This window comes from Toxotes jaculatrix, chromosome 1, assembly GCF_017976425.1.
Source record: "Toxotes jaculatrix isolate fToxJac2 chromosome 1, fToxJac2.pri, whole genome shotgun sequence".
In the NCBI taxonomy this organism is placed as follows: Eukaryota; Metazoa; Chordata; class Actinopteri; family Toxotidae; genus Toxotes; species Toxotes jaculatrix.
In genome coordinates, this window is record NC_054394.1 from 26,253,620 (window position 1) to 26,265,487 (window position 11,868).

General features: G+C 37.9%; 1 protein-coding gene across 1 annotated transcript in view; it reads right to left on the reverse strand.

The window, feature by feature from the left end:
- Positions 1–2,291, reverse strand: part of glceb (glucuronic acid epimerase b) — a 48,500-nt gene extending 46,209 nt beyond the window's left edge. Inside the window, exon 1 of the mRNA XM_041040765.1 lies at positions 2,129–2,291. The gene's annotated coding sequence lies outside the window, so the exon portion shown is untranslated. The remainder of the gene's footprint in view (positions 1–2,128) is intronic.
- Positions 2,292–11,868: the final 9,577 nt, after the last annotated feature.

Consider the following 11,868-nt stretch of genomic DNA (forward strand, 5'->3'; position numbering starts at 1 on the left):
AGTATATAATCTATGTAAAGCCTGAGCGATACAGCAAATTTGAGGTATATTTTCAATTTGATCATTTTAATAAAATCTGATGATGTAAGTGGCCGATAATCTTTTTTAACGTGCACAAAACAGTTTTGATAAGAATCCCTTAAATTTGGTTATTACAGAATTGTGACTGGGTAGAAAAACGTCCATCAGCATGAATACAGGTCTATCTTATCTTCATTGGTGGACATTTAGGGTTAAGGATATGGACACATGTCAGTACCCTCAAAATAGCCTAAAGAAGATCCCTAACAATGCACACTATTAAAAGCTGTGTAGTTACCAGAACAGAGAGCGAAGAACTGCTATGGACAGACAATTCAAGATATGCACTCAAGGAGAGTATTGACCAGTAAAAAGTAAAGTTAGTGTCATTATTATGATTACTGTACTCCCAGAAGCACAATGGCATATAAGTGGTCTTTTCCCTTTAGTCTATAATAACAACAGCTGCAGAAACGTGCACTGCAGGTGGGTGGGGGAAAATATCTTTGAGGATGTTGAAATTACACATAAAGGCTATATGCAAGTATTTACTATCGATACATAGCCAACATTAGCATTAACAGCTGTTTACATACCAGTCTAGAAATGCTGAAAGTTCAGCATCAAATTTCATGCCTTTACTCACCAAGAGCTGTCTCCAGCACTGGAAAGCAGCGCCAATGTTAACTTTTGTTTTGCTCCTATTTCTATCACTTCTTTTCTTTGCCGCCTAATGTGGTTTCTTGCCCTCTGGGCAGTGGGACTTCTTGGTCCTCTGATGTTGAATGTTTCACGTAAAACTTTCTTCACATTCTGTTGACAGTTTAAATTATTATTATTATTTTTTTTAAGATTAAATACTCACATATAGCACCTTAAATATAGAGACATCTGTTAGACAGTGAGGAGTACCAGAGTAAACTTGCAATTAATAGGACAATACTATGCAAAGTTATAGGCATGTTTGGCATTTCAATTCTTTTCCATCAGGGAGGCATCTTATCTATCCCAAATTCATTCTGCAAGCATGACAATAATCCCAAACTTACAGCCAGAGTCATAAAGAGCTATCTTCAGCGACAAGAGGAACAAATAGTCCCACAACATCAGGGAGTTAGTCTGGGATTACATGAAGAGACAGAAGACACTGAGACAGCCAAAATCCACAGAACAAAAGCGGCAAGTTCTCCACGATGCTTGGAACAACCTTCCTGACCAGTACTCTGAAAAAATGTGTGCAAGTGAACCTCAGAGAACAGGTGCAGGTTTTTTTTGTTGTTGTTTTTTATAAAGGCAAAGGGTGGCCACATCAAATGCTGACTGAATGTTTATGTTCAGTTAAGTTTTTGCTTGTTACTGCACTTTGTAAATAAGAAATGTTCATGGAATTACATTTAAAAGCATACTCACTTTACTTGTAGAGTTATTTAGGTTTTCATTGTTTACTGCACATTGTAAATAAATATATATATATTCATAGCATTATATATGATAGCATCCTCTCTTTACTTTTAGCTTTTGCCCAGTACTGTAGCTATACTGTTGCAACGGCTTGCGGTGAAATCATATCTTACTGCTGTTAAAACTGCTGTTAAAACCCATAAAGGACCGGTGGCACAAGTTTGTCGGTTTCTAACCTGGTCCATTCACAAAAAAAAGAAGCCTTCCATGGCTTCCCCGCGTAGCCACCTCACCACAACCTCTCCAACAGTAATGTAAAATGCTGATATTTTTTGCGTTGAAGTGGTAGGCGACATAGCCAGCTAGCTAGTGAGCCAGCCAATAACTACTTTATACTAAGCAGATGTATCGTTAGCATGCAAGCTAACAGCGGTATGCATTTCAGAGACAGTCAACAGTCAGATATGAAGTTCCTACACTCCCCCTCTGGTTCCTTTAACAGAAGCCGACAAGCTTAAGGTTGAATTACGGACTTAACGGTTGAGTGCTTCGCAAAGGTAAGATGTGACAGCAGAGGAGAGGGCGGCTGGTGGGATTTAAATGTTTCTTTGCTGATGGGAAAGTGAAGTGAGAAAAAAATCAGCTAGCACTGCATATGAGTGTCTGGACAGAGGGAGCCAACAAGACGTAACGTTAGCAACCTTACCTGGAGGACTAAAGGTGTCGTGCAGAACACGAGTTTGTTCAGGGGCGCCAGTAGTAATTGTTCACGGTTGGTCGGTTAGTTTGAAAGAGTCCTGCTTTACCTCAGGCTGAATCACGGTTCAACCGAAGAGACTGGCTGACCGCGCTGCCTCCCAGCCACAACAGCGACTGAGTGCGGCTCGGGATCTGCTTCTCACTGGGAAGGATCTTCAGTATCGCGAGATAGGACGAGAGCTTCGAGATATCCACGTACCAATCAAATTAGTCGGCTGGAGCTTTGTGGAGAGGGCGGTGGAGATCTGCTGTGCATTGTTGAATAAAATAAAAATAGACGAACATTGTTTTATTTATTTATTTATTTATTTATTGTATAAAATCATATTGTGCTTACTAAAATGCTGTTTAAACGTTAATTTTTTAAACACATGAGAACAGAAGCCCACTTTTCCAAGTGAAAAAATCTTTTCTTGAATTTTCAACGCATATTTGTTCATTGTCCATTTTTTTTTAGCCAGGATAAGAGGTAAGAAGATCATTAAGAAATTGTGCCAAGATTTATGTTACATCTACAGTATTACTACTACTAGATTGCTGTTATCATGATAGTGCTATTCTTGTTCGATGTTGCAAAAAAGACAAATATAGGGATACAGCCATGACCATATGGCTATTTAACTACAACATGAATAGAAATTTAATTTGCAAATATTAAACAAAAGCATCAGTGTACATACTTAGCATACTTAGAGTTGTAGTTCTATTAAAATGGAGCAGTAAAAAGCTGAAAGAAGTTTTCCAATCCATCCTTTTACTGCTGAAACCTGTAAATGAAGCCAGTCTGCAGAATGTGTTTGACAAAGTACAGATCTCCTGGTGGCAGAAACTGTTTAAGATCTTCAGCTCCTCACAAAAACAATTCCGTCAAGTTATAGCATTGCTTTGTTTTTGTTTTAATAGGAAACAGTTGTGAGCACCTTTGACCAATGTAGTGACCAAAACAGTCACTTTTCCTTTTCAAAATCACCATTGTTGCAAAAGCAGCTACAATAATGATCATGGCTTCCAACATTCTTCCTGCCCTGCAGATGATGTATGACTTTGATTCCTAACTTGTAGTGTATTTAATTCCATTCCCTCCTGTTTATCCCTTTAACCAATTATCTTTAATTTGATGATACTTTTCTGTGTGGAGTTTTCCACATTTCTGTGTTGGTTCCTACACAGTGTTTGGTTTTCTCTCTCCACGGACATATGCTTATGCTGTTTAGTTTTGTTGTCCTTGTTTTATCTGTATGTCTGTGTGCGTCTTCCCGTGAATTTGTTCTTGGCTGTGGATGTAAGAACAGAGAGCCACTGAAAACTTGAGTCAAACATACTCAGCCAATTAGGCTGATTGTGATTCTTATTGTGATTTCATAGAGTAATCTGGATAATGATTTATCCTTGGTTTTGCTTTTTGATGTGGGATCAGCCCTATGACAGAGAAGTGACCAGCCCAAAATCTCCTTTCATTTAAATCTTTCTTTGAGCTCTAATGTCTTTTGCATGAGGCTACATGAGGGTATTACAGTGAAGACTTAAATAAATGAGACATTCCCGACTCCTCAGTTTGTGCTGATGCCAAGTATTATATAATACACCATGAGAAAGAATAAAGGAGGATGATATCATCACTGGCAAACAGAACTCCGGGTACACCACATGTATGATGCAAGACTGCAACATTTTGCCTTTGAAAAAACTGTGTAAGTACTCTCCCACTTTCACTGAGGGTATCTCATCTCCCCACAGCCGACTGCAGGTAATGTTGTTACGGAAGTTATAGATGGTCTCATTAAAACCTACAGATACACCACAGTCTGCTGGTGTTTTTAAGAGCAGTTAAATGTCAAAGTTGCATGTGGACTTTGAGAGAATTCAAGATCCTTTTATTTGTGTTCTACGTGTGCTGCAAAAAGAGAGCACTGACAGAACTATGAGGAGCTGATGTCACATTAAGGTGTCATTAAGACTCTTAGTAAGATATTGATTATGCTGATGAGTTTTTAGCTTAATCGCTGCATAGCTGTAGGGATGCCAGTGTTGTTTGTACAGACAACTGTAGACTCTTAGGACTACATTAGGACTAACCCAACCCAAAGTAACCCAAAGTATGATAATCATTAATATTAAGCCAGTAGCTGGGGATGATATTATGTTAACTGAGCTGTTTATGCATTTCTACATTTCTTTTTAAATGTACCCTGAAATTGTTCAGGGTACATTTTCATTATTTTCCATTGTTTTAATCATGTTGTTCCTTTATAAGTAGTGGAATATTCCTCTGTTGCAAAAACAAGAAATCCCTTGGTGATATCTTTTGTACAGCATTGTATGAAAATGACTGTGGGAGGACAGTGTTATGTGGAGCTTTATCATTGTGCACTGATTATGTACAGCTTGCCTTGGAGCTCTATATTAGTGATTAGAGATTTTTTATGTATTTACACTTTTTAGTGGAATTACCTAACAGGGACAGGAAACCAAAAGCAATGGACTATTTTTTTAATGAAAAAATCAAAAAGAAATGTTCCCAATTCCATGCAGAGCGCTTTCAGCCGTGGATTTTATTGTTGAAGAACAGATTTAAAACTACAGAAGGTAATTTTATTTTGAACTGTGTATTAATGATATTATAATGTGATTTAGGTGAACTACATGTCTATATGTTGATCTGTCACAAGAAAACTGATAACAGACTGAAGCTCATGACTCCACTCAACATGCGTATCATGCAAATCCAGTCATTCCCCTTGTGCAGAGTAATATTCAGAAATATCAGTGTTGAAAGGCAGATGTTCTGCCAGCAAATATGCAGACTGAAGAATCTGAGTGTGGGATTAAACAGAGGCAATTCAAAGTAGATAATTTTCTCTTTTCACTTCTTCCTCTGTAGAATGCGTAATGAGTAAGGGAATATATGAGTTGCTTTTTGGTGAAGACTAAACAAGGGTTACTCAGAAGAATATTTCAGAGCTTAATCACATTTCTGGTTGACAAGCAATAGAAGCCCTCTCCATCAAACCCAACAAAACTGAAATTTTATGGAAATTAACAGGCTCTTTGAAAAATTTCCATGATTGGATGATGAAGGTTGATTAAACACATCAGAGCTGAAGAGATTTCTGGGTGTTTTTTGTGACTCAAGCTCTCAGTCTTTACTTACCTCTAAGTTCAAAATGTGGATTCACTGAAGTTGTTTAAAAGAACTTCAAACACCAGTCCTACTTTTAATACCTGTCAGAAATCATTCCAGAGCAACAGCAGCATAACATAGGGATTAGCGAGCTTAATGTCAGTCTTCAAAATCAAATTTCCTTCTTAAAAATGCTGCAAAAACTGCATTCTCATGGATCAACTTTTCTAAAATAAATTACGACAGAGGATGGGCAAAATACAGCAAACACAGGAGTAGAAAATAGAGAAATTCTCTAAAGAAGCTATCAAAAGAAAGGAAAATATTAGAGGCAAAATTTAATGTGATATGTGTGTGAGATGTACCAGTTTCCACTACAGCCAGAGGGATAGCTGGGAGGATCTCAGTTCTCTCTCTGGGCCTTTGTAAAAGCCGCCAACTCCAAACTGACTGACTGAGTGAGATAAGGCGTTCGAAATCCCTACCATTCATTTGATCTATGGCTATTTGTATTCTAAGTCTGTTTCTCATTTTAACTTTTGGAAAAGGAGAGTAGGCGCACCACTTTCATGTGGTGCTCTTCGTATCTGATATCAACCTCAGGCACAAGAAAGAGAAATGAACTGACTGACAGTGCTGTGCAGACACAGATAGGGGGGCAGGGGGGAGGTCTCACTGTGGATTGAGACATTCAAAATAAACTTCTCTCATATACAGCTATATCAATGTGACAAAATCTAAACATTTCTTTTCCAGTGCCACACACTGTCACTCAGTGATTGGTGTCCTTTTTACTGATGGTTTTGCCACATCTTACCTTATTTTGCACCAGCCTGAGCTGTGCTGAGCGAAATATAATTTGCAGTAATGAAGAGTGGTTTCACTTTCTCATAAAATACACAAACACCCGCAGAGACCATTCAGATTGATAACAGTTTGTTAGTTAGTCTGCTAATTTACATTCTTGGTCTTTGAGAATGATAAAGACGTGTTGCTAATGGAAGAAGAAGGAGCGCAAAGGGAAATAATCAAATGCTAATTTTCACACAAGGGACCCTGGGACATAACTGATACAGGCCTAGATGCATTTGGCTTTAGAAATTAATTGCCTGAAAGCTGTCCTCTTTTACAGTGTTTCTAGGTGGTGGATTGAAAAGGATTTAACAGCAGTATAAAAAAAACCCTGGGTTTTCTTTTTATGTATTTACAGGGAGTTACTTAGTGTTGGAAAAGTGTGTGACAGGGTCCAGATCCTCAAGTAAGACTCAGACTGAGCAAGATGGGATCTATTCTATCCATGTGACTTTAGTTAGTTTGTTATTTATATTACTTATCGTGTCATGCACAAACCCACATGGACTTATGGACACAAAAATACTGCTTCAGTGGGGAAACATACAACTTCTTATATATAACATTACACTGCAAACTGCAATTTATGTTGGCAGTATGTCTGCAAAAAAAGGACAGTTCTTAATGCATCTGTGAGTCACCGCTTCATTTATACAACATTGTAGGGAAGTGACTGTTAAACACAGCTCCAGTTGAATATTACCTCCTCATTTCTGAAGGTCAGCAAAGCAACTTATCACTCTCATTTTTATACAAAATATGTCATGTATGTCGTTACTGTCCTTTTGCAGCAACAACAGTTTAGGAGTTGATGTACTCCCCAAAGGCACTGAGTCTCAGATGTTCAGATTAAGATTCAACACAGAGATGAGTCTGCCTCACCGACAATTGATTGATCTGAGTGTCCAGAGTGCACTCCGAACAGAGTTTTTGTCTTTCACTTTATCTGCTCTCCCAAGGTCATAAAATATTCATGTCCAATGGCTGTTTTTTTAAACTTCACTTCACTTTACTGTGCTTCACCTATTACAGAGAGACACCAAAAGAGAGCAGTGGTTTGTTGATTTAATAGATATTTTCTAAGCCATCCTCCTCCCCTCAAAAAAAGTTTTGTTTAACTGGTGAAAAAAGTGAAAGAAAGATGACTGATGAATGAGGAAAATTAACTTTTTAAACCAAAGCATTCAAAGAGCAATCTTACTTTTCTATCTTCATATGCAAATTCACTGCCACTTCCTCTGCTCTCGCTTTAATTAAAAAAACGTGCTGGTCGTGAAGTTGATTGTGTTCTTCAGCAGATTCAAAGATTAGAGATTATTGGAAAAAAAATAATCCTCTATATTTGAAATTAATTCTGATGACACGTTTTGCAAAAAGCAACATTTTGATAGACAAGTACAATAATAAAGCATCAACAGAAAGCAGGCTTTTATCACAAAAGCCTGAACACTGTCACAGTCACAAGTCATTTGACAAAAATTTGTCAAGGTAAAACTCAACAACAACAATGTGACGAAACTATTACACCAGCTGAAATGGATATTGCTTTTGTTAAAACACTTGCAATGATTCACTTTTGTTATTTATTACCTTAATACTTGTGTGGCAATTACCACTAAGCTGCTCATTTTTTAAGAGGTTATGAAACTGCTGAAGCTGGCAGCTCCTGACAGCCGAATGAAAGCTCAGCTTTTTCACTTGTAATCCATCACTGAGCTAAGGCGTGCTTCGACAAATTTGAGTCTCTGCACTTTTCAGTGGATGCATATTTTGTATCGTCCACGGTCTCAGCGAAAGGACACCTGTCATGATTTGTTTTAAGAGCTTATCTGGAAATATTGATGACTACTTGCTTTCAAACTACTTGTTATGAGGAGGGCCAGCCATTCTGCTCATTATGTGTCATCGTACTTCAGCACTAAATTTAAATACATAATAATCTTTAGAAAAAGAGAAGTGAGTGGGGGTTCTGCACATTAAAACAGCCACAGATCTCAAGGCAATATTTTGGTAACTGAGATTGATGGTGCAGTTGGTCGGTAGGGTGATAACCACAGCCCATGGGTCATTGTCACTAGGCCCAATCCTCCCTCACAGAGCAGTCGATACACACCTGTGACCTTGACAATTAACTGTTTTTGCTTTTCTTTAATGTTCATGCCTTACAGAACCAAGGACATACAGCTACTTGAATCAGTCACATACAGTATATTCACACATTTGTCTCTAGTACTTTTTGTTTTCAACAGTAGTGGCAGTTGTTCATGGTCCTAGCTTTTAAGGAAATCACTGATTTTACACATCAAAGTCTGTTAGTAGGTCTTCGGGAGTACAACTGCATCTTTGAACAAAGTTGTTTAAAGTCTTTTTTGGGTTCAGTGGGAGCTGTGCAAAATCCTCAGGGCCTCCCCGTGGGGTCAGCATTGGCTGGGTGTGAAGACTACAAGTTTGAGAATGAAAAGAACAAAAAAAAAAAAAAAAAGAAAAATGCCTAGGGGTGTAAAATTGGAAAGAAGCAAGCTTACCACACCTCTGTAGCCTGCTCCTCATCTCTGCTGAGACTATATTAGCTGTTAGTAGCATAACGCCCAAATATCAGACAGAAGTGTCAGAGAGTTGCATTGTGTGTGATGTTTAATACATTACTAAAGGAATTGTTCTTCATTTTGGGAAATAAACTTATTTGCTTTCTTGCCAATAATTAGATGAGAAGTTCAACACCACTCTCACATTGGCCATTTTAAAATAAGGCTCCAGCCAGAAACGGGCTAGCTTAGCTAGTAAAGTTCAGCTACCAGTGCCTCCAAAACTCACAATTTGACATATTATAGCTTGTTTAGTCCGTATAAAAGGTATTCAGTAAAAATGACAAGCTTAGGTTTTATTGGGGTAAGGTGTCTTTTGTTTATGTTGGAACAGAGCCAGGTTTGCTGTTTCCTTCTGTTTTCAGACTTATGCTAAACTAAGATAACAAGCTGTTGTTCTACTGTCATATTTAGCGGACAGTTGAAGAATGGTATTGATCTTCTCATCAAAGTTTCAGCAAGAAAGCAAATAAGCATTTCTTCCAAAATGTCGAACTATTCCTTCCAGACAAACTGGCTCCAAGTTTGGTAATTGCTCAAGTTTCTTTGTTTGGGGCCAAACAATGAAGACAGTTGATTCATTTGTTGTTGCATTTTTTTTTTCTAGCTAAGGTACCAATTTTCCAGCAGTGAGAAAACAGTCAGTGCTCACATATTTGTCTTGCAACTGCTGCCTGTTCGTTAACTTCCCATAGACGAGAGGTCAAAAGACTACGGTACAAGAGGTAAGTAGGAGTCAAGATACAGAGAGAGAGAGTTTCTATAGTGTGTCTAATAACTGTAGCTTTCTCTTGACTCAAATACATTATAATTCATCACACTTTCTTTTCATTTGTTCTTGCTTTTTTGGGAGTTTTATTCTTTTAAATGCTTTCACAGAGAATTACCTTAGAATTACCATGAAACAGTTTGTCACAAAGCACCGCCTGCTAAAAAAAAACATAGCAACCCATCAAATTCATTGTAGTGTCTCTCACTGAAAAGGTTTCAGAGAGGTATAAAATCACAACATAAAACAGGACAGACAACAACTTTGCTGAGTCAATCTTGAGCTGTTAAGTTTTGATCAAAATGGATTTCTTTCTCATGAACAGTGCACCTACGGTTCTCGTTGTAAAACGAAGTGAGCAGACCAATTTTCTACAAGAGGAGAGTAGGAACTGATGAGTGCAAGTAAAAAAAAGAGAGCAGCTTTATGAAACTGGGACCACCTCATATGGGATTATAGAAATGATGCAAATAAGGTCTGGACTTTAAAAACATAGACACCAGGAGAAGTCATGCAAATTGCAAAAGTTCTCAATTCCAGAAAATTATAAGTAAGCTCATACCCACATCTTCTCTCTTTCACTGCTGTGACTTTTCAAAGTAGTTCAACTCAAACTGAATGAGGACATGATGCTTCTCTCTGAGAGGAACTGGTGGTTGCATTTATGAATGTCAATCATGTTACTAAGGTTGCTGCTGTGGCAATCCTCAGAATGAAATAAGAGTTTGTGAAGGTCATTACAGCAGCAGGTGTATTGTTTATATTTACCATGTTCACCATGCTAGTTTAGTAGTTACCAAGCTAACAAGCTGCCAATTACTGCTAAACACAGGTTCAGATGAGGAGGATGGCAATGTGCTGGTGTTGCAAGACGAGGAGTCAGGGGCCACCAAAGTAGGATTCATCTTCTGGGGACCATGACCCACAGCTGTACAAACCTTCATGACAATCCTTTCAATAGTCAGACTGGTCAATAGCTGTTAGCATGGTTAAAAACACTGCAAAAACCATATGCTGTATACAAAGACGTGACTTAAATGCTGCAATGGAGCCTCATTGCTTTCTCACAGCATACTGTACATGAGGATACTGTTGAAGATTAGCACACGGTAAATATTTAATTATGTGTCATCCAGCATGTTAAAATATGATTAGGCTCAAGCAGGATGATTTGTGTGAATGTGTGTGAGAGAGAGAGACAGAAAGAGGTGGATGGAGTGTAAATTTTACATATGTGTGTTCTGTCTGTGTGTATGATTGTATGTGTACAACACCGTAGACTGAACGAATCTCAGGGAGGTGAACAAACGCAGTAGACAGATAAGAGATAGGGAATGTTTTTGACAGGGATGACACAGGATATGTTATGTGTTCAGGATTTTAGAAGGACAAGTGGGTGTATCAGGGGCTGATTAATACTCCAAAACTACTCATACCCTCTTACAACATACTCTGACATGTCTCAGCTACAGAAAACCAAAGAGAAGTAGGTTTTAAAATCGTCCCATATTGTCTGAACTATATTGCACATTGATAATTTAAAGAAACCTCATCTGAGCAGATGAAACACAAGCACCATCTCCAAATATCAAGATCAATCCGAGCAGGAGTTCTTTTTAAAGTAGCCTGAATATTATTTATCATGTGGTTTGTTTTGAAATTGCATGCCAGTGAAAAAACAAAACAAAAAACAAAACGCTAGTAGGTGATGGGAAGCTATAAGCACAAGAGGGAGAGGCTGAGGAGCAGAGACTGTGCGCAGTAACATCTGACTGCTCTAGCTGAGCAGAATGAAGAGGCCTCATTAAATTTTAATTGCAGCACAATTCTGAGTGCATTGCCATCTACATCAAGATGCATTTGACCTTCTTTTTTCTTATTTCACTTCAACCAAATATGTGTGAATATCTCATCTTGTCAGCTTAGCAGCATGTGATTAAATAAAAGGATGTCAGAGAACACATGGACTCAGTTAATTTTCACAATTTAGATTTAAAAAAAAGAAAAGAAAAACACTCAAAGCTACTCAGTGTCCCATGAGAACAATCTGCAGTTCATTTTATTCAGTTTGTGGATATGGACATCTTTTACACTTTTACATGGAAACTGTGAGAAATTCTGCTTGTAGCCTTGAGGTAAGTCTGCTTGAGATATATAAAAAATATATGTGTTGGTAGTTTGATATGTTAAAAAAAGAAACAATACAACCACACCCAAAAATCCTCACAAAGAGGATTCAGTTCATTTTTAACTGTGTTCTGTGTTTCAGTGTGATTTTCTAACAATACAAATCCCACTCCAGCATCAAGAATAAAACCTGAGTCACACTGTTTCTCACAGTTCCAGGTTGATGTGAGAAG